Source organism: Mastigoproctus giganteus, chromosome 1, assembly GCF_048544385.1.
Source record: "Mastigoproctus giganteus isolate SK-2022 chromosome 1, ASM4854438v1, whole genome shotgun sequence".
Taxonomy (NCBI): Eukaryota; Metazoa; Arthropoda; class Arachnida; order Uropygi; family Thelyphonidae; genus Mastigoproctus; species Mastigoproctus giganteus.
In genome coordinates this window covers 178,897,908-178,917,970 of record NC_143575.1, presented here as the reverse complement: position 1 = coordinate 178,917,970, position 20,063 = coordinate 178,897,908, and the positions used below count along the sequence as shown (strand labels likewise).

Here is a 20,063-nt window from a genome sequence, read left to right as displayed (position 1 = left end):
TATTCTCATTCGTGTGAGTACCACTTCTTCCCGCCGCACTGTCTGATTGCTGGAGTGCCAGAACTTTGAGTATTGTTTCAGCTGGAAAAGTTTGTTATTCGTTTGGTTATGCCATAATTCTGTCCACTGTGCATGGCATGCTGCTTGAATTAAGATATTATAATCGGGTGCTGGAATAGGGACAGAAGTTTGGTCTGAACTTGGACTTTTGGCAGATATATCAGCCACTTCATTCCCTTTTATGCCTGAATGTGCTGGAATCCAGCAAAACTTCACTAGTTGTTGACGATGATAAATCTGCAATAACAAACTCCTGATTTTCATTACAATATGGTGATTCTTTTGAGATGTATTGTGCATTGCTTTAATTGAGCTGAGAGAGTCAGTATAAACTATATATTTTGCAGATGGATGTAGTCAAATTTTCTAGAGCTAATTGTATTGCATACAGTTCTGCTGAAAAGTTGCTATACTCAGGTGGAAGAAAAGCTGATATGATAGCAGTGGGAAACACTGCTGCTGCTGCTGCTCCAACAGTTGACAGAGATTTGGAACCATCTGTATATATCGGCAAGAAGTCAGCATAAGTTTGAATATGGTTAGCATGGCGTTGTTGCACATTCACTGCCGCTAGGCAATTCTTTCCCCATTGAGAAAATAGGTATCAGAGGTCAGTTGAGGAAAGGTGGTCCATGGTGGATGAGAGTAATTCTTTATCTGTTGCCTATTGTGGAGAGGAACATTCCAGTTCTGTGATATTTCAAGGAGCCATAGGCCAGCTGGTTGGATTTTACTTGGTTTATTTCTATAGAGATTAACTAGTGGTTGATTAAAAAGGTATGGCTGAATAGGATGTGAAAGGCAAGTCTGTATTTTGGCTGCATATTTAAGTAGTAACATTTTTCTACGAAAATGCAAAGGGGGCTCATTAGCTTCAATGTATAGACTCTGAGTTGGAGATGTCCTGTATGCACCAATTGCAATCTGCTGTGCATTATGTTGAATAGGATCCAGCCAGCATAGCACACTATTTCGGGCAGAATCATAAACTGGAGCACCATAATCTAGATGGGATCTGATCAGTACTCTATATAAGAGCAGCAAAGTTGTACGATCTGCTCCCCAAGAGAGGGCAGATAAAGCTCTTAGCATGTTGATCTTTTTAAGACAGGCAGTACGTATTAATTTAACATGCTCAAAGAAGTTGAGCTTACTGTCCAGGATTAGTCCCAAGAATTTCATATTGCTGGCATTCGGAATGGTGGAATTTGAAATCTGAAGTTCAAGATATGCATGCAATTTGTGTTGACAGCAAAAGTGGATCGCAACTGTTTTCTTTTGGGAAAGACGATATCCATTGAGCTCAGCCCAATTTTGAACTTTATTGAGGGACATCTGCAATTGCCTTTCGATAGATCTCATGTTCTGCGAATGGCAAGAAATAGCGAGATCGTCAGCGTACAGGTAAGCCTCTACAGTATTTGGGAGTACTTTTGTAATGGAATCAATTTTAAGGGCAAACAAGGTTGCACTCAAAACTGATCCTTGCGGTACTCCTTCTTCCTGCGAGAATGTAGCAGAAAGGGAATTTTGATATCTCACCTGGAAAGATCGGCTCTTGAGGAAGTTCCTAATAAATATGGGTAGGTTGCCTCGTAGACCAAGATTATATAGGTCACTGAGAATGCCGTACCGCCAGGTAGTATCAAATGCCTTCTCTATATCGATGGAGACCATGACAAGGTGTTCGTTTTTCACAAAGGCATTGCGAATTTCAGATTCCGCCTTGATCATCAGATCTAGTGATGACCTGTTTTTGTGAAAGCCGTGTTGGCAATTACTCAGTAGATGTTGAGTTTCAATGATCCAAGTCAGTCGACTGTGGATCACTTTTTCAAGAATTTTACCAAGGCAACTTGACAGAGATATTGGTCTGTAACTATTAGAACTTGAGGGATCTTTTCGGTTTCAAAAACGCCAAAACTGTAGCGTGGTGCCAAGAGGTTGGATAAATATTTTCCAGGAAGATCCGGTTAAAAAAGATTAGAAGCAGTTGTAGGTTTTTCTCATCGAGATGCTGCAGCATGACATAATATATGCCATCTGGCCCAGAGGCACTGTTTCTTGTTGTTCTGATGGCCTGTAAAAGTTCACAATATTGCAGAGGCTGATTATATGGAAGTGACAGTGAGGTTCGAAAGTTGATAGGTCTCTGTTCGTTGGCGGTCTTAATTTTCTGGAATTTTGGAGTGTAGTTTGATGCAGCCGATATTTGAGCAAAGGTTTTGCCCAAGGCATTGGCTATATCTAGAGGAGCAGAGAGTTCTTGCCCATTGCAGGAGAGAATTGGGGAAGGAACAGCTGGAAACTTCCCAGAAAGATGCGTAATTTTTTTCCATATTAGTCTGGAGTCAGTGTTTCTATTGATAGTTGATGCGAACCTAGTCCGAGAATCTTTCTTGGCCTGCTTTTGAATGTAACGCGCCTTTGCCCTTAGTTTCTTGTAGCTAATTAGATTAGCCGTGGTTGGAGATCAACGGAATAAATTAAATGCTTTATTTTTTTCCTTCTTTGTTTTTGTGCACTCTTCGTTCCACCAGTAGTTGAAATGCCGTCGGGACGGGGGATTTGATAATGGAGTTGAGTACTTAGTTGCAACTAAAAGGCAGGATGTAATATAATCAGTAACTTCATCTATGGGCTGTAGTTGAATAGTTTTTTTGTCAAGAGTGATTGCTGACTTAAATTTGGCCCAATTGACTTTAGAGAATTTCCATTTCCTGCAGGGCTGTTGTAATTGTGGTTGTGTAGTCAACAGATTACAAACAATTGGAAAATGATCACTGCCCATGGGATCATCCAGAGTGGACCACTGCATAGCTGAAAACAGTATCGGGGAGCAAATCGATAGGTCAGTGGCAGAAGTCTGTCCATTAGGTAACTGTATATGGGTGTGCGAGCCACTGTTAAGAAGAGTGAGGTTTTCTTTTTCCAGTAAAGTTTCAATCAGTCAGCCGCGTCTGTCTAATTTAGATGAACCCATAAAGGGTGGTGGCCATTGAAATCCCCTAGCAGGCTGATAGGGGAGGGTAGCTGTAATAAAAGTTCTTTAAGATCATTATAAGAGTAAGTATGATTTGGTGGGAGATAAACTGAGACTAGAGTTAATGCAGTCTGAGTAATCAGATGCACAGCGACAGCTTCGATTTGAGTTTGGAGAGTGATTTGCCTAGCTGGAATCCATGTACTAATTAAAATAGCTACACCACCACGAGCAGAATCAGATGTATTCCGATCTCGTCTGTAGACCAAGTATTTTTTTATGGAAATGGAAATTTGAGTAGTTAAATAGGTTTCTTGCAGGCAGAAACCAACTGGAGAGTAGCGATTAATTAAGTAACGGATGTCGTCAATGTTTCCACGAAAGCCTCTGCAATTCCATTGCAAGATGTTAGGCATTACTTGAATTTAGAAGAAGAAGCTGTACCTGACGTGGCTGTCTTATGGCGTTCTGGCTTTGGTTTGTCTCTTTTTGGAAAGGAAGGGCGACCAGTGTCCATCTCTTCTTCTGCAAATATTTCCAGAATTGGATCTTCCTGTTTGGATGGGTACTCTGCCTCCATCAATGTGTCCCGAATAATCTTTTTTGAAGTCGAACTATCATTATTTGTAGTAGTGGCATTCACTGGCGGAGATTGAGATTTTGCTGGTATTGAGAGACAGGCGTATTATTTGCTTGGTCTGAATGCTTAACGGCACTGGACTGTTGCTGAGAGAGGACAGCCCGAGCCCAGTCAGAGATGGAAGTGTTTGAAGGAACGGTAACATCGGTTTGTTTGGCAATGGTTTGATATTTTTTTGCAATATTGGCATAGGTACGGTTAAGTATACTGCGTGCAATTAATTTTTTTGCCTCCTGATAACTAACTCTGTTTTCAACTTTATATTTCACAATTTTTTTCTCTGTTTTCTACCTCTCACATATTTTAGAGTAGGCCGGATGATTGCCTTTGCAGTTGGGACAGATCATTTCTTTCACCGAACAATCACTTTGAATGTGATCAGAGGATCCACAGTTGGGACAAACTGGGTTGCTTCTGCATGTCGTTTGAGAGTGGCCATACTTTTGGCATTTATAACATCTCAACGGATTGGGTATGAAAGGACGAGTGGGGCAAAGTAGATATCCAGCTTTTTCTGATGAGGGTAGGCTTGGACTGTTAAAGGTGAGAATGATATTTCTGGTAGGTGTGAGAATATTGTCTTTTTTTATCATAATTCTTTTTACAGCAATTACATTTTGTTCCTGAAGCTCTTCTTTAATTTCTTCCTCCATCACATTCATCAGGTCCCAACTAGATATTACACCCTTTGATGTATTTAGGGTTGCATGTGGAGTTACTTTCACTGGAATACCAGCAAAAGTTGTCTCTTTTAGTAATTTTTCAGAGTGTCTGCCATTTATAGTTTCAATAGGTAAGTCCCCTGATTGCAGTCTCTTAACCGTCTTGGGAGACCCTGCAATGCTTTCCAGGTGTTTTTGGATTAGAAAAGGGGATAGCTTACTGAGAGGCTGGTCAGATAGTGAGTGCATAATTAAGAATGCAGGTAAGTCTGTCGCCGAGGGATTGGTTTTCAACCTCTTTGCTTGCGACGAATCATGGTCATTTTCTGTGTTTGGCCGACAGCTCGACGACTCTGAAGTTGGAAACATACTTTGTTCCATGTTGGCTCCTCTTAGCCCCTGGCAGATGAACTTTTCTGCCCTGGTTACCGGCCCCGCCACGGGGAGGCAGGAGCAGTGCCTGGTGTGACCAAGCGAAAAGTAGTAAGTGGTTAGTAGTAAACTGGAAGAAATAAAGAAAGGTGTCTTTCCTTTCTTGCTCTGTACAAGTGTTTTTGTAACAAGAGCTGTTTTTAAATGAATAAATTTATTAACGTCAAGAACGTAAAATAACTATAAATCACTTTTCGGAAATCGCAGTAATAGCACAGAGAAATCACTCAGTCACAATCGCTTGGCACCTGGGGCCTCAAGTGAATGGGAAAATTTTTATTTGCCGGTTTTTTTTAACTTAGGCAAGGAAAATTTTAAAATTGTTTTTTGTTTCATGCCACCCATCTTTTCAATGTGTAATTAATTAATGCATCTGTAAAGAGCCCATTTTTTTTTTTAAATTAAAAACATATACGGTAGTTCTCGACTTTACGAGTTAATTCATTCCCAGCGCGCGCTCGCAAAGCGGGAATTTATCTCATAGATATATGGTTAAAAATAGGGGTTACATTCTCAACAATGAAATTAGTTAGCTAATTAGTTTATGTTTAAACAATGATTGATTTATCGAAATAAATGAAAACATAGCCTATAAAATCAAGCAAATTATAATAATAGAGAAATTATTTACGACTTACAAATGTTAAACAATATTTATTTTTCTTCATTGAGATCGAGTTTACTACTCATTTATATTTGCTTGCAGTAACAGGAAAGTCCAATAAACCGGAAAGTGCAAATTGTTTTATGGTCACGAACTCCAGAAATGTGCTTTAGAAAAATATCACAAAGTCGTTTAAAATTGATTCTTATAACGGAATGTATGATAACGGTGAAAGTGTAGTGCATTTTATATGGCCTTAAGGTTACGCTCATGACCTTAAAAATGACATTTTAGATAGATAAATAGTTATACAGTGAAAATTTCAACTTCCGAGATCTTGAAATGAATTACCAAAAAACAGTGTTATTGGGTTCACATTACGATATTTTAATGATACGATGGTGTCTCTATGATGGAACTGATTAATATCGTAAAGCATAGTACATTCTATTGTATAGCTACTCACATGGTTTGGAATGTGGTATTTATGAATGTTTAACATTCATTTTTTGCAATTAATCTTCATATTTTCGATTTTGTTGATACTTGGGGAAAAAAAGCCTCGCAAACTTGGGAGCTCGTAAAGCAAGAATTTCCTGTATTTTAAATATTTTTTCACATAATGCCATTGTGGCTTGTGTTTGAATTCACCTTCCTTCTTTGAGTATGGCATAATTTGTTTCCATGGGAAGAATAAGCCTCATGCTGCTAAGATTAGTGGAGAATGGCACTTGTGAAAACAAAACTAACACATTCTGTGTAATTGGCAGTTGGAATTGTTTACATTGGCACCTTTTGTTTTCACAAGTGGAAATGAAACTCCTGCATTCTTCAGTATTGGTGCTTGTATTGTTTATATAAGCCAGCACATATCAACAATTCAAGCTGCTCCTAAAACACATTAGGACACTGCACACTGCCAGAATGACAGATAGATCTTGCTAATTTTAAATTCATATTTTTAATGATTGCATACCTTAGGTTTAATGAAAAAGTGTTATTTTATTCATTTATGGCAAAACTTCTTCATTAACAAATCAATTAACGATACAGATAAAAAGCAAACAAAGCAGTTGAGGAATATTAAAAGTGTCATTCTTGATGATAGGCTTCTTTTTTTTTTTGGGAAAAAAATGGCTGCCTTTGCACATTGCAGATATATGTACTTACTGATGGGTTAAAAATCTCAATTGTTTAATATCTGATTTTTACAGTCCACAGTCCACTGTTTTGGAAACTAAACAAAAGATAGTTACTTACATTTGGAAACATAGACAACAAATTCCCTTCCTGTGACGAAAAATAATACAAAGTGACTTATAACTGAAAACTTTTCTATAATAGATACAATAAAAACAAAACAATTTGGTATATTCTCTAAATTACTTTTCACTATATGTTGACAGTAGCGTTTTTTCGTGTAAGTTAAGCAGTAGAAATGATTAGTGTGAAAATATTCATCAAGAGGTCAGAGGAACTGACCTCTTGATGAAGATAAGCATTCTATAAGAGAGAGTTAGACTTGTATATAATCCACAATTGATACTAAGATGAAGAAATGAGCATGAAGTGCTAGTCAAGACATCAAAGGAAGATATTATTGGGATATCAGAGACATGGTCACACAAACATAAGCAGTGCAAAACTGGAATTTGGAGAGTACAATGTGTAAAGAAAGGATAGACAGGACAGGAAGGGAGGAGGGGTTATTTGCTGTTAGTTAAGAAACACATAAAATCCAAAGAAGTGCATCCAATTGGTGTTGGTGGACAATGCAATGTTGAGTCTGATTGGTGTGACATAAGCACTGAGAAACGAAAAATGAGTAGGTGTGTGTTATAGGCCTAATGAATCTGATGAGTATAATGAGCAATTGTGCAGTGCAGAGAAATAGTGGGCCAGTAAATTAGAGTGTCTTATAGTGGAGGATTTTAATTTCCCAGAGATTGACTGGAATTTGTGGGTTGGTCACGCACACACTAGCAAGGCTTTTGTGGATTTCTTGGATGATTGTTTTCTACAGCAGCATGTTCAGGAGGCAACTAGAGAGAGTAATACTCCTGATCTGATTATCAGTATTTGATTCTTCATGCATCAAGAATCTGCAGATAAAGGAACCACTAGGTGGCAGTGATCACAGTGTGCTGAAGTGGGATTTACTCAAAGAGGTAACTACCATCAAGGGTAAAGGGAAGGGTTTTTGCTTTCGTACTGTTGTCTAAGACGGTATTTAAATTCTATACGGTGGAACCAACTGATAATGTTACCAACAGCAAATTCAAATTGGGAAGCATTCAAAGAATTAATCTTGGAAGCTACTAGGCTTTTCATACCAACAAAAAAATATTGTTCAAGATTTAGGCCTAAATGGATGTCAGGTGAACTAATTGGACATGTGACCGAGAAGAAAAATGCTTGCGATACATATAAATTAATATGTGACACAGAAGCCTATGATAGATATAAGCTGGTCTGTAACCAAGTTACAAAGAAGGTTAGGCAGATTACGAGAAATCTTTGGCAAAGGATGCAAAGAAAAACAGTAAAGAGTTCTTTACTTATGTAAACTCTAGAAGGATGGGGATGAATCATATTGGTCCACTTGATATCGACAGTTCAACTGTTCATTATCCTGCTCAGGTAGCTAACAAACTAAATGAATATTTTGCATCGACATTCACACATGAGGAGTTATTCGGGGAAGGGAATGCCAGAGGTGTATTCAACTCTGGCAGTTTGTTTGTTTGTTTGTTATTTGGTTTTTAGGAGCATTAGCAACTGAGGCCATATTGCTCCGGGGATATGCGGTGGTCATTCCCTGACCTTTCTGCATCCTCCATATTTGGTGGGCACGGGTTCCAAATACCGGTCTAATCAAGAAACGTATGCTACGCACTGCTGCTCCTGTCCACCTGGCTACGGTGGCGCAAACTCTGGCAGTAAGCTAGATAATCTTGTAATAACTGTGAGTAAAGTGGAGGAGAAATCGTTGAATATAAACACAAGAAAGGCACCTGGGGTGGATGGAATCTATCCAGTTATATTAAAGGAGGCAGCAAAGGAAGTAAGCAAACCCTTAGCTATAATTATGAGAACTTCCCTGGACTCAGTGGAGGTACCCATGGACTGGAGAAGTGCAAATGTGACTCCAATCCGCAAAGGAGGATCCAAGGGAGACAGGTAATTACAGACCTGTTAGTTTAACTTCTGTTCCAGGAAAATTAATGGAGGCACTGGTTAAAGAAGCATTGCAGGATCACCTATACAAGACTTCAGTTATATCTCGGACACAGCATGGGTTTGTTAAGGGGAAGTCTTGTCTGACTAATTTGATTGGATACCATGATGTAGTCACAAAGGAACTGAATGCAAAGAGTAACTTTGATATCATATATTTGGATCTTAGAATAGCCTTTGATACTGTTGCACATGGAAGACTTCTGCACAAATTGGAGCAGTGTGGCATTGGAGGCAAATTGCTGCTATGGAAAAAGGGATGGTTGAGTGGGAGAAGACAGAGAGTGGTAATCAATGGAAACTGCTCTTCGTGGACTAATGTTATTAGTCGAGTCCCTCAGGGTTCATTGTTGGGTCCATTGTTGTTTTCTGTATTTATAAATGATATTGATGATGGTATATCAGGCTTAATGTCCAAGTTTGCAGATGATACGAAGGTTCGCAGGATTGTTAATGACACTGAAAGTACACTGCTGCAACAGGCTCTAGAAAAGTTGAGCAGATAGGCTGAGAGGTGGCAAATGAAGTTTAACATTGACAAATGTAAAATACTACGTATGGGAAGCAGTAATCCCAGAGTAACGTATCAACTCTGTGGTACCACACTGACAGTGTGGTACCACAGAGTTGATAGAACGAAAAGAATGAAAAGGACCTGGGGGTGCAGGCAGATATGAAGTTTTCTGAGCAGTGCAGACAGTCTGAAAGAGTAGCACGGGCTCCAACCCTGGTCTAATTAAGAAACGTATGCTACGCACTGCTGCTCCTGTCCACCTGGCTACGGAGGCACAAACTCTGGCAGTAAGCTAGATAATCTTGTAATAACTGTGAGTAAAGTGGAGGAGAAATTGTTGAATATAAACACAAGAAAGGCACCTGGGGTGGATGGAATTGGATATACAGGAATTTTTCTAGCAGGGATAAGGAGGTGATTATCCCCTTGTATAAGGAATTGGTCAGGCCACACCTTGATTACTGTATACACATCTGGAGGTCTTATTTCAAGAAGGATGTAGAGCTGCTGGAACGAGTACAGAGAAGAGCAACAAGATTAGTGAATTGGACAAAGGGTTGCTCTTACGAAGAAAGGCATAAGTTTTGCAAATTACAGTGTCTGGAGACTAGGCACTGGCAAGGTGATCTGATAGAGGTGTATAAAGCCTTGAATGGTTTGAGCATGCTCAATGCAGATGGGATTCTTCCTCTTGCTCAAAATAATCGCCTGAGAGGGCATAAATTCAAATTGAGGAAATACGGTTGTAGGATAGATACGTGGAAGTTTGCCTTTAGCCAGCGGGTAGTTGATTGCTGGAACAAACTTCCATCTGTCGTTGTAGAAGTTGATAGCTTAAATAGATTCAAGGCAGAACTTGACAAACATTTGGAGCAAGTGGATGGGTGAAATATGGATTTTTTTTTTTTTTTTTTGCTGATGCTATATAAGCTTGCCTTCTTGCATCATGTGCCTTTGCTAATAAAATAAATTTTATTAATTCTTGATATATCCTGTTATACTGCTTGCCAAAAGTCTTTTGAATTCCAGAAGGGCTCGACAATTCAATTCCCATTAACCAAAGTAAACATTTTTTGTTACATTTATTTATTTAATTTTTTTTTTTGCAGAGTCCCTTAAAATATTTTCTAAGCATGAAACCTTTCACTTGAGGTAATTACACATTTTTAACTTTTACAAACAACAGAAAACTCAAAATATAGATAACACTTATCTTTTCTTTTTAATTTTTATGCAAATTTATCACTAGGTGCAGGCAGTGCTAACAACCAAGTATAGTTCATGTGGGAAAATGCAATAGAAAATGCCCTACATGAAATGTGGAAAATGTGAGTGTGAAGTACAGAGAGAATAATACTGCATATCAGGTGTGTGAACTCAGCAAAAAATGTAATTACTATTGAGATTGTATTATTCATAAAAATCAATGGATTACGCAGGGTTAACAAGGTAAACAAAGATAAATCAAACTAACTATATATGCAATATTTTGTACATAAGTAATCTCTTGCAACTACTAATAATAATGGTAATGGTGGAATGCATTATACAGCAATAACAGGTGTGATGTGGGAAGATAATCCGTGAAGATAAGATTAAAAGTACTAATTGATTATCTACAGTCCAGATACTTCTACAAGACATAAAATTCAGTTCATAAAAATGTCCATGAAGAACAAGTACAGCTTCTACAGTTAGCACATGCATTTGAGTTAACTCTGGTTATAGCTCACATGACTGTTAAATAGTTAATGGTTGTATTTGTTAACAAAATGATTAATTGTAAACTTTTTTTGAGCTGGTGTAAATGCCTGAATATAAACAGAACATAAGAACCATCAGGATATAATGGAAATAGAGGTTATGGACAGCAGTTGCATCCAGTAGCTTTAATAAGAAGACTTAGTTACCATTAGACAAGAAGCAAGTTTCCTACTGTTAGCCTGTACAAAATTTGTGTAGATTGATTAATGCCTCCTTTTTTTTGTAATTGTTGTGAGATTTGGTTTAGGAAAAAAATGATACTAGATATATATTAGATTATTCCTCTCCACTTATATTACTTTATATATATATATATATATATATATATATATGATCAAATTAATCCGAAAATTAAATAAAGAAATAGAAATTAATAAAATATATATTAAAAATAAATAAGAAAAAATAGTGGGGGTAGCGTGACGATGTGCTAACGCTGTGTTCGTACCGCCATCTATAGCTTAATTTGATTCTATATATTTTCAGTTCAACTATTGTTTTGTCAGTGGTGTGGTTTGGCCATGCGATTACTAGGCTTTCTGTTTTATTATTTTTTGCTGCATAAGGACCACTGCTATGTAAATCTACTGCATCGGCAGTCTGATCCATAGTATCATTCTGTCGTTGCATCGATTTGTTTAGCGTTCGAAATGCAGTGATTCCCTGACTATTATTGGCCTCGTGGTCCTCTGTCAAGATGGGGCATAATGGTCAGTTTATATTTTATTCTATTTCATTTTATTTTATTTTATTAATTGGACATGTAATGTTGTTAGTCTACGTTTTCAGTTTAGTGAGATTTCACATAATTCGGAAACGGGTTCCTTCCGGGGAGCGCTGCTAAATTTCTTTTAATTGGCTTAATTTTCTAAATTATTTTAGGAACGTTGCTTCGACACTACCCTCTTCTTATTTATCCCCCATATATATTTTTCTGTTAATGTTATGTTATTTTTTATTTAAGTTCTTTTTCACTCAACTGGTTTGCCATGCTACTGGCAAATATCCTATTTTAATTTAGTTTATTATATATATATATATATATATATATATGAATTGGCTCTAGATAGCGTTAGTTGAACTTCGTTAGCAGTTAAATTGTACGTTTAAATAAATACATATAACGACTTAGATTACAAACGTAATATAATTAATTATATTTAACATAATTAATAACATAACATAATTAATTATAATTAATTAATAAATTAATAGAATCATGACTCAGACCAGAGCAGCAAAGCAAAAGGCTCAAGCTAATGGAAGCGCTGTGGCTCAGAGCAGAACTGCGGGGTGCAGTTGTCCTCTGACTCACAGCCTTATAAAATGCACTGTTTGCTTGATGTTTGCAGAGCAATCGGGTACGGGACATGATACTGCCAAGGGGGATGTCTTTGTGTGTGTGTGCGCGATGCAAGGAGTGTATCGATATCAGGCAACAACTCGGCGTTCTTGTGGGCCTATATGAGAGCTTGAAGGACAGGGTGGATGCCCTCAAAGAAACTAAATTGAGGGGCCCATCAAGCTCTCAGCTGCCCACATCGACGCCAGAGCTTGCACTTGGGCATCGCGTGACACAGAGACAACCCCCAAGGCAGAATGCGCTGGTCCCGAAGGAACTAGTAGTTGTTGGTGACTCTATTGTCAGGGAAACGGGGAACATGCTTTGTAAAAAAGATAGGTGGAACAGGACCAGGGTATGTCTGCCAGGGGCAAAGGTTGATGACGTTGTAGAGCGAATATCATCTTTTAAGGGCACAAAAGGTGATATAGTTGTACACGTTGGGACTAATAATATTAAGAGTAGGAGACCGGCAGAATTACTTAACAAGTACAGGTCACTGTTGAACAAAAGCCGAGAATTAGGGTTGAATTTGAAAGTGTCTGCAATTCTGCCCAGACACGATAGGAGGGAGTATATGATGAGAGCCTTGTCGATCAATTCGGCCCTGGAAAGATTGTGCAAGGCTCAAGGGGTAGAATTTTTTTCAGCCTGGACTGTACTTGTTAACAGGAGAGATTGCTTCTACAGGGATGGGATACACTTAAATAGAAAGGGTGCAAGAATATTTGCTGATGCTATCGAGGCAGTGTTAGGTGGGTCGGAAAACTGCTAGCTTGGGGGGAGACAAAGATCAATAGATTGACAGTAGCCACTGGCAGAGGTGAAAGAGATTCTTGCACTGCTTCTATTAGAATGAGCAGAAGCCTGAAAAACAAGATGCATGGTATTTCAGAGACTGCTGGGAGCCATTGTGGTACAAGTAAACACATGGGTTGTGTTAGGGTAGCTAAGAATAGAAACAGGTGCAGGTATACTTGCATGTACACCAATGCTAGGAGTTTAGTAAATAAATTTGATGAATTTGAGGTATTGCTCAAAACATCAAAGGCAGATATTGTTGGGATATCAGAGATGTGGTGTCACACAGATATAAGGGATGCAGAACTGCAATTTGGGGAGTACAACGTCTACAGAAAGGATAGACAGGATAGGAAGGGGGGAGGGGTTATGCTATTAGTTAAGAAACACATAAAAACCAAGGAAGTGAAGCCAGTCGACATCGCTGGACAGTGCAGTGTTGAGTCAGTTTGGTGTGACATAAGCATTGGGAGATCAAAATTGAGAGTAGGAGTGTGCTATAGGCCTAATGACTCTGATGAGTATAATAAGGAACTGTACAGGGAAATAGAGTGGGCCAGTAAATCAGAGAGTCTTATAATGGGAGATTTTAATTTCCCAGATATTGACTGGAATTTGGGGGCTGGTTACTCACACACTAGCAGGGCTTTTGTGGATTTATTGGATGATTGTTTTCTATATCAGCATGTTCGGGAGGCAACTAGAGGGAGTAATACTCTTGATTTGATTATCAGCAGTGATTCTTCATGCATTAAGAATCTGCAGATAAATGAACCACTAGGTGGCAGTGATCACAGTGTGCTGAAGTGGGATTTACTGAAAGAGGTAACTACCATTAGGGGTAAAGGGAAGGGTTATTGCTTCCGTAAAGGCGACTACGATGGACTGAGACAGTATTTAAATTCTATACAGTGGGACCAACTGATGATGTTACCAACAGCAAATTCAAAATGGGAAGCATTCAAAGAACTTATCTTGGAAGCTACTAGGCTTTACATACCAACTAAGAAATATTGTTCAAGGTTTAGGCCAAAATGGATGTCAGATGAACTAATGAGGCATATGGCAGAGAAGAAAAATGCATGGGATACTTACAAATTAACACATGACACAGAAGCCTATGATAGATACAAGTTGATATGCAACCAAGTTACAAAGGAGGTTAGGCAGGCGAAGGCAGATTACGAGAAATCCTTGGCAAGGGATGCAAAGAAAAACAGCAAAGAGTTCTTTACTTATGTAAACTCTAGAAGGAAGGGGATGAATCAGATTGGTCCACTTGATATTGATGGGTCAACTGTTGATGATCCTGCTCAGGTAGCTAACAAACTAAATGAATATTTTGCATCGACATTCACACATGAGGAGTTATTCAGCAAGGGGAATGCCAGAGGTGTATTCAACTCTAGCAGAGCTACAGAATCTTGAAGTAACTGGGAGTAAAGTGGAGAAGAAACTGTTGAAGATAAACACAAGAAAGGCACCCGGGTGGATGGGATCTATCCAGTTATATTAAAGGAGGCAGCAAAGGAAGTAAGCAAACCCTTAGCCATAATTATGAGAGCTTCCTTGGACTCAGGGGAGGTACCCATAGACTGGAAATGTGCAAATGTGACCCCAATTCACAAAGGAGGATCAAAGGCTGACACAAGTAATTATAGACCTGTGAGCTTAACTTCTGTTCCAGGAAAATTAATGGAGGCACTGGTTAAAGAAGCACTGCAGGATCATTTAGACAAGACTTCAGTTATAGCTCAGACACAGCATGGTTTTGTTAAGGGGAAGTCTTGCCTGACCAACTTGATTGGATACTATGATGCAGTCACAAAAGAACTGGATGCAGGGAATAACTTTGATATTATATACTTGGATCTTAGAAAGGCTTTTGATACTGTTGCACATGGAAGACTGCTACACAAATTGGAGCAGTGTGACATTGGAGGCAAATTGCTGCTATGGATAAAGGGGTGGTTGAGGGGGAGAAGACAGAGAGTGGTAATCAATGGACACTGCTCATCGTGGACTAATGTTATTAGTGGAGTCGCTCAGGGCTCAGTGTTGGGTCCATTATTTTTTTCTGTATTTATAAATGATATTGATGATGGTATATCAAGCTTAATGTCCAAGTTTGCAGATGATACAAAGGTTGGCAGGGTTGTCAAGGACACTACTGACACTATGCTGCTGCAACAGGATCTGGAAAGGTTGAGCAGATGGGCTGAGAGGTGGCAAATGAAGTTTAACATTGACAAATGTAAAGTACTACACATGGGAAACAGCAACCCCAGAGCAACGTATCAACTCTGTGGTACTACACTGACAGTGGTAGAGAATGAATGGGACTTGGGGGTGATTGTGCAGGCAGATATGAAGTTCTCTGAGCAGTGCAGACGGGCAACAAGAGTAGCTCATGGAGTATTGTCAATGATATACAGGAATTTTTCCAGCAGGGATAAAGAGGTGATTATTCCATTATATAAGGCAATGGTCGGGCCACACCTAGAGTACTGTATACAGGTCTGGAGGCCTCATTTCAAGAAGGATGTAGAGCTGCTGGAACGAGTACAGAGAAGGGCAACAAGATTAGTGAATGGAACAAAGGGGTGCTCTTACGAAGAAAGGCTTACGTTTTGCAAATTACAGTGTCTGGAGACTAGGCACCAGCGAGGTGATCTGATAGAGGTGTATAAAGCCTTGAATGGTTTAAGCATGCTCAATGCTGATGGGATTCTTCCTCTAGCTCAGAAAAATCACCTGAGAGGGCATAAATTCAAATTGAGGAAAGACAGATGTAGGATAGACGTGCGGAAATTTGCCTTTATCCAGCGGGTGGTTGGTTGGTGGAACAGACTGCCATCCCTTGTGGTGGAGGTTGATAGCCTAAATAAGTTTAAGGCTCAGCTGGACAGGTATTTTGAACGAACAGAGGGGTGAAGTGGAAGTGGGTTTTTTTTTTTTTTTTTTTTTGGCTGATGCTGCATAAGCTTGCTTTCTTGCATCAAATGCCTCTGCTAATGCTAATTTCTTTTAATTGGCTTAATTTTCTAAATTATTTTAGGAACGTTGCTTCGACACTACCCTCTTCTTATTTATCCCCCATATATATTTTTCTGTTAATGTTATGTTATTTTTTGGTTAAGTTCTTTTTCACTCTACTGGTTTGCCATGCTACTGGCAAATATCCTATTTTAATTTAGTTTATTATATATATATATGTATATATATACATATACACACACACACAGGTAGCCCTCATTTTGTGCTGGTCCAATTTGCACCAATTCATAATAGCACCGATCACTAACCACAATGCCATTTTTATTTATTTATTTTTCAAATTTTTTATAAATTGAAAGTTTAAAATTGTCAGACAAAATTTATCGGCATCTTACTGTGCTATGTATCATTCACGTTATTTAGGACAATCTGTGCCAATCAGCAATTAGCACATTCTTATCAGAAATGAGAAAAATTCCCGCCCTCAAAGTAACCACTCGTGGATGCAGGTAGCAAAGGTCCATGCGGTGAGGCATTCAGTTGGTTGTTGTTTACGCTATTTACAAGTATTGGAAATTTATTACGCTAACATAATAACATTTTTTATTAATTGTCCTATTAATAAATCGTGTTATAAAGTTTTTAATTTAATAGAATAAAGACATGCCATGTCTGTTAAAAGTAGTTAATTGAATTCTAGTGCAATATTTGGAGGATAGAATCTGATGAAAGCCACCCTAATGTGTGTGTAGGGCTATGAATATGTCTCCATTGACTATTACTACAACTATGAAGAATGCTAATAAAATAAAACAACCTAACCCTGGAACCTAACCCTGTGATTTCCGATTGACTCCATTATATAAAGGGTTCCATTTGCGCCTGTCCCCCCCAGGAACCTAACCCGACATAAATTGAGGGCTACCTGTGTATATATACAGTCGAACTTCCCTATAACGAATTCGATAAATCCAGCGAAAAAATTTGGTTATAGAGATTACAGAGAATATCTTTTTTGTTAGAAATTGTTATCCAATTAGAAAATGAAAACGATCTACATATATTTTTAATTCAAAAACACTTATTTAAATTACATTTACACAATTTTTGCCAGTATCGCAAATTAAAAATAATCGGTAATTTTCGTTTGCACAGTAAAATTAAAAAATGTCTGATTCTCAAAGAACACCTCACATTTGTTCAGAGCATTAAAAACATTATCAGGAACATTTTAACAAAACTGTAGACCCATATGAACCGTTTTAAAAGCATGAATCATTTCTTCGCAAGTTGGCTTTTCTACTGGTTGTTCTGATGCGTCTTCAGCGTCATCGTTAATTTCTTCGTGATCATGGTCGCGTCTAACACTGTTCAGCAGTATTTCATCTTCATTTGGATGTTCTGTTGTAGTAAGATCTTGATCTACATAAACATAACCATCCAGTGTTATTTCATTTTCTCGATGTTTCCAGACGATTCTAATAATGTCCAAAAGTTTTTCAGTTGTGAAAGAGGCAGTTCATCTTGTTCGTCCAGTTGTTATCCGACTTCTGTATTCAATGCAAATCTCGCTTTTGAAAAACAAATTTTGAATAGTGTATTCAGTGACATCATTTGTCCAAACATTTTCCAGTTCAGAGATGCAGTCTCTAAGGTTAATTGTAACCTCCAAGTTTTTATTTTCTGATAATGCATTGACAATCTTCATTATTATTCTCTTTTGATAATGAAATTAAAAATTTTTATTAATGCCTTGGTCCATTGGCTGGAGTTTTGACGTTACGTTTTGTAGTAAAAACAACAACTTCACACTTAAGTTTGGCAGAATTACTGGCAGGATGTGCCGGACAGTTGTCAGTTACCAACATGATTTTCCTTTTTTCTTTTGTTATATGCTTGTCTAGTTTTAATATCCATTCTTCAAAAATATCACTTGTCATCCATGCTTTTTTATTAAAGGTGTAGTCAACTTCCAAAGATTTTGTGCCTCTAAAACATCTTGGGTTTTTTGATTTTCCGATGACTAAAAGTCTTAATTTTTTACTTCCTGTCATATTTTCTCCAATTAGCACAGTGATTCTTTCTTTGCTTTGTTTTCCACCAACACATTTATCATCTTTAAAAGCAAGCGTTCTATTCGGGGAAACATTTAAAGAATAAACCCATTTAGTCAGCATTAAAAACGTCCTTAGGTTCATATTATTCCAAAATTTTCTTTAAGGCATTTTTCCTCCAACTGTTGCAATCTTTTTCACTTACATTAACACTTTCTCTGCAAATAACCTTTTCCACAATTCTGTGGAGCTTCTTAAATTTATCTAGCCACCCAGTGCTCACATTAAATTCTGTATGTCCAAGGGACTGTGTAAATTTCAGAGCTTGTTGCTTAATTATTGGACTCGATATTGGTATATTCTTTTCACGTAACATTTGCACCCATTTTAGATTACGAAGATGTTGATAGCTTTATCAACATCTTCGTATATACACAACTTAATTCGCTTCTTGTCTGCTCCTCCTTCAATTGCATTTAAAACTGATTCTCGATTTTTTAAAATCATGGATAAACTGTTTGCAGGTATGCCATATTTCTCCGCAACATCTTTTTTCTTAAAACTCTGGTCAATATCATGAAGAATCTTTACTTTATCATTAATACTTGAACACTTTCTGTTCGACATTGTTTCCGCAACTGTAAAAATTACTCAACTGCAGCTGTTGCCGATACACACACCACAAACTTCGCTGCACCAGCAATATAGTGGATTGTTAGTACTGCCTACTGAATGACGTCTGCTTGCCAATTCAACATTATCATGTGACCTTTCCTATCTGTCACTTTGAAAAAACATACGACTTTGTGAATTTCTTTTATTCTGCTTTCATTCATATATACACAACAAAAATTTATGGTTAATGTATTCTATATGTTACTTTTCAGGAAAAAAAAAAAAAAAGTGCATACAGCCTATGTGAGTGATGATAAATTGTTCTAAAAGAACGACATAAAAAAAAAAAAAAAATCATGAAAACCATCTACTGGGAGTCCAGTTAGATAAGAACGGACATATCATATAATGATTGACAGGAAGGTCACATGGTATGGTTGAAGTGAGAACAGCGATTGTCACTCAGTAGGCATTACTAAAAACTGACTATGGTAGCATTCTATGTATTGTCGCCGCAGCACGCTAAAGGTTTACCGCAGCGAATTTTGTTTTCCCCTTAGCCAACATCAATTTACAAATCTACCCTATTTATTGTAAAGTTTATGACCACTTTTAAGAAAACCCATTTGGTTTTATAACTGTAACAAAAATGAAACAAAGACCTTCCTACTGGCGTCAATGGCCACAAGTGTTCACTAAAAGGACGACTAATTCCAGATGCTAATGTGCAATTTCGCAGGGAAAGAGGCCGTATATTTGACCAGCTGTTTAGCAGTAAATGCTTGAAAATCTTCAAAAATGCTTTTACTAATTGTTTTAAAAATTCATTATAGAGAGACTAACACTTTGCTATATGGGGTTAATTTTACATGTAATTTCGTTTCAAGGTGCAATGTTTTGCGAAAAAATTCGTAATATAGAGAAATTCGTTAAATAGAAGTTCGTATTAGAGAAGTTCTACTGTATGTATTTATATATACATACATATATATATATATATATTTTTTTTTTTTTTTTAATTTATTCTTTTTTTTATTGATACATTTTTGCAAAATTTAATGATGTTATCCACAAAGGTGTTTTCCACTGAGACAAAATACATCTTTATAACTGGAGAAACATATCACATACAAATTTTTACAAGCTATGTCAGGACAGACAGGGTCGTTCAAAAGTGCGGGGAATGCGTGATCAATATGCAGGCGGCAAATACCATAAAAATTGAAAACCAGAACTAGCCTCTGTGAATATGTTTTATATCAATAGCACCCCTACTACTTTGTTTTTCATGTTATGTATGATTGTGTCAATTGTTATGGGTATACTTTGTGCAGAATTTGTATTAAATGATTGTGGTG

General features: G+C 37.7%; 1 protein-coding gene across 1 annotated transcript in view; it reads left to right on the top strand.

Annotated features, from left to right (window-relative positions):
• LOC150091328 (uncharacterized) overlaps window positions 1-20,063 on the top strand; it is a 693,262-nt gene that overhangs the window by 256,297 nt on the left and 416,902 nt on the right. The window lies entirely within an intron of this gene.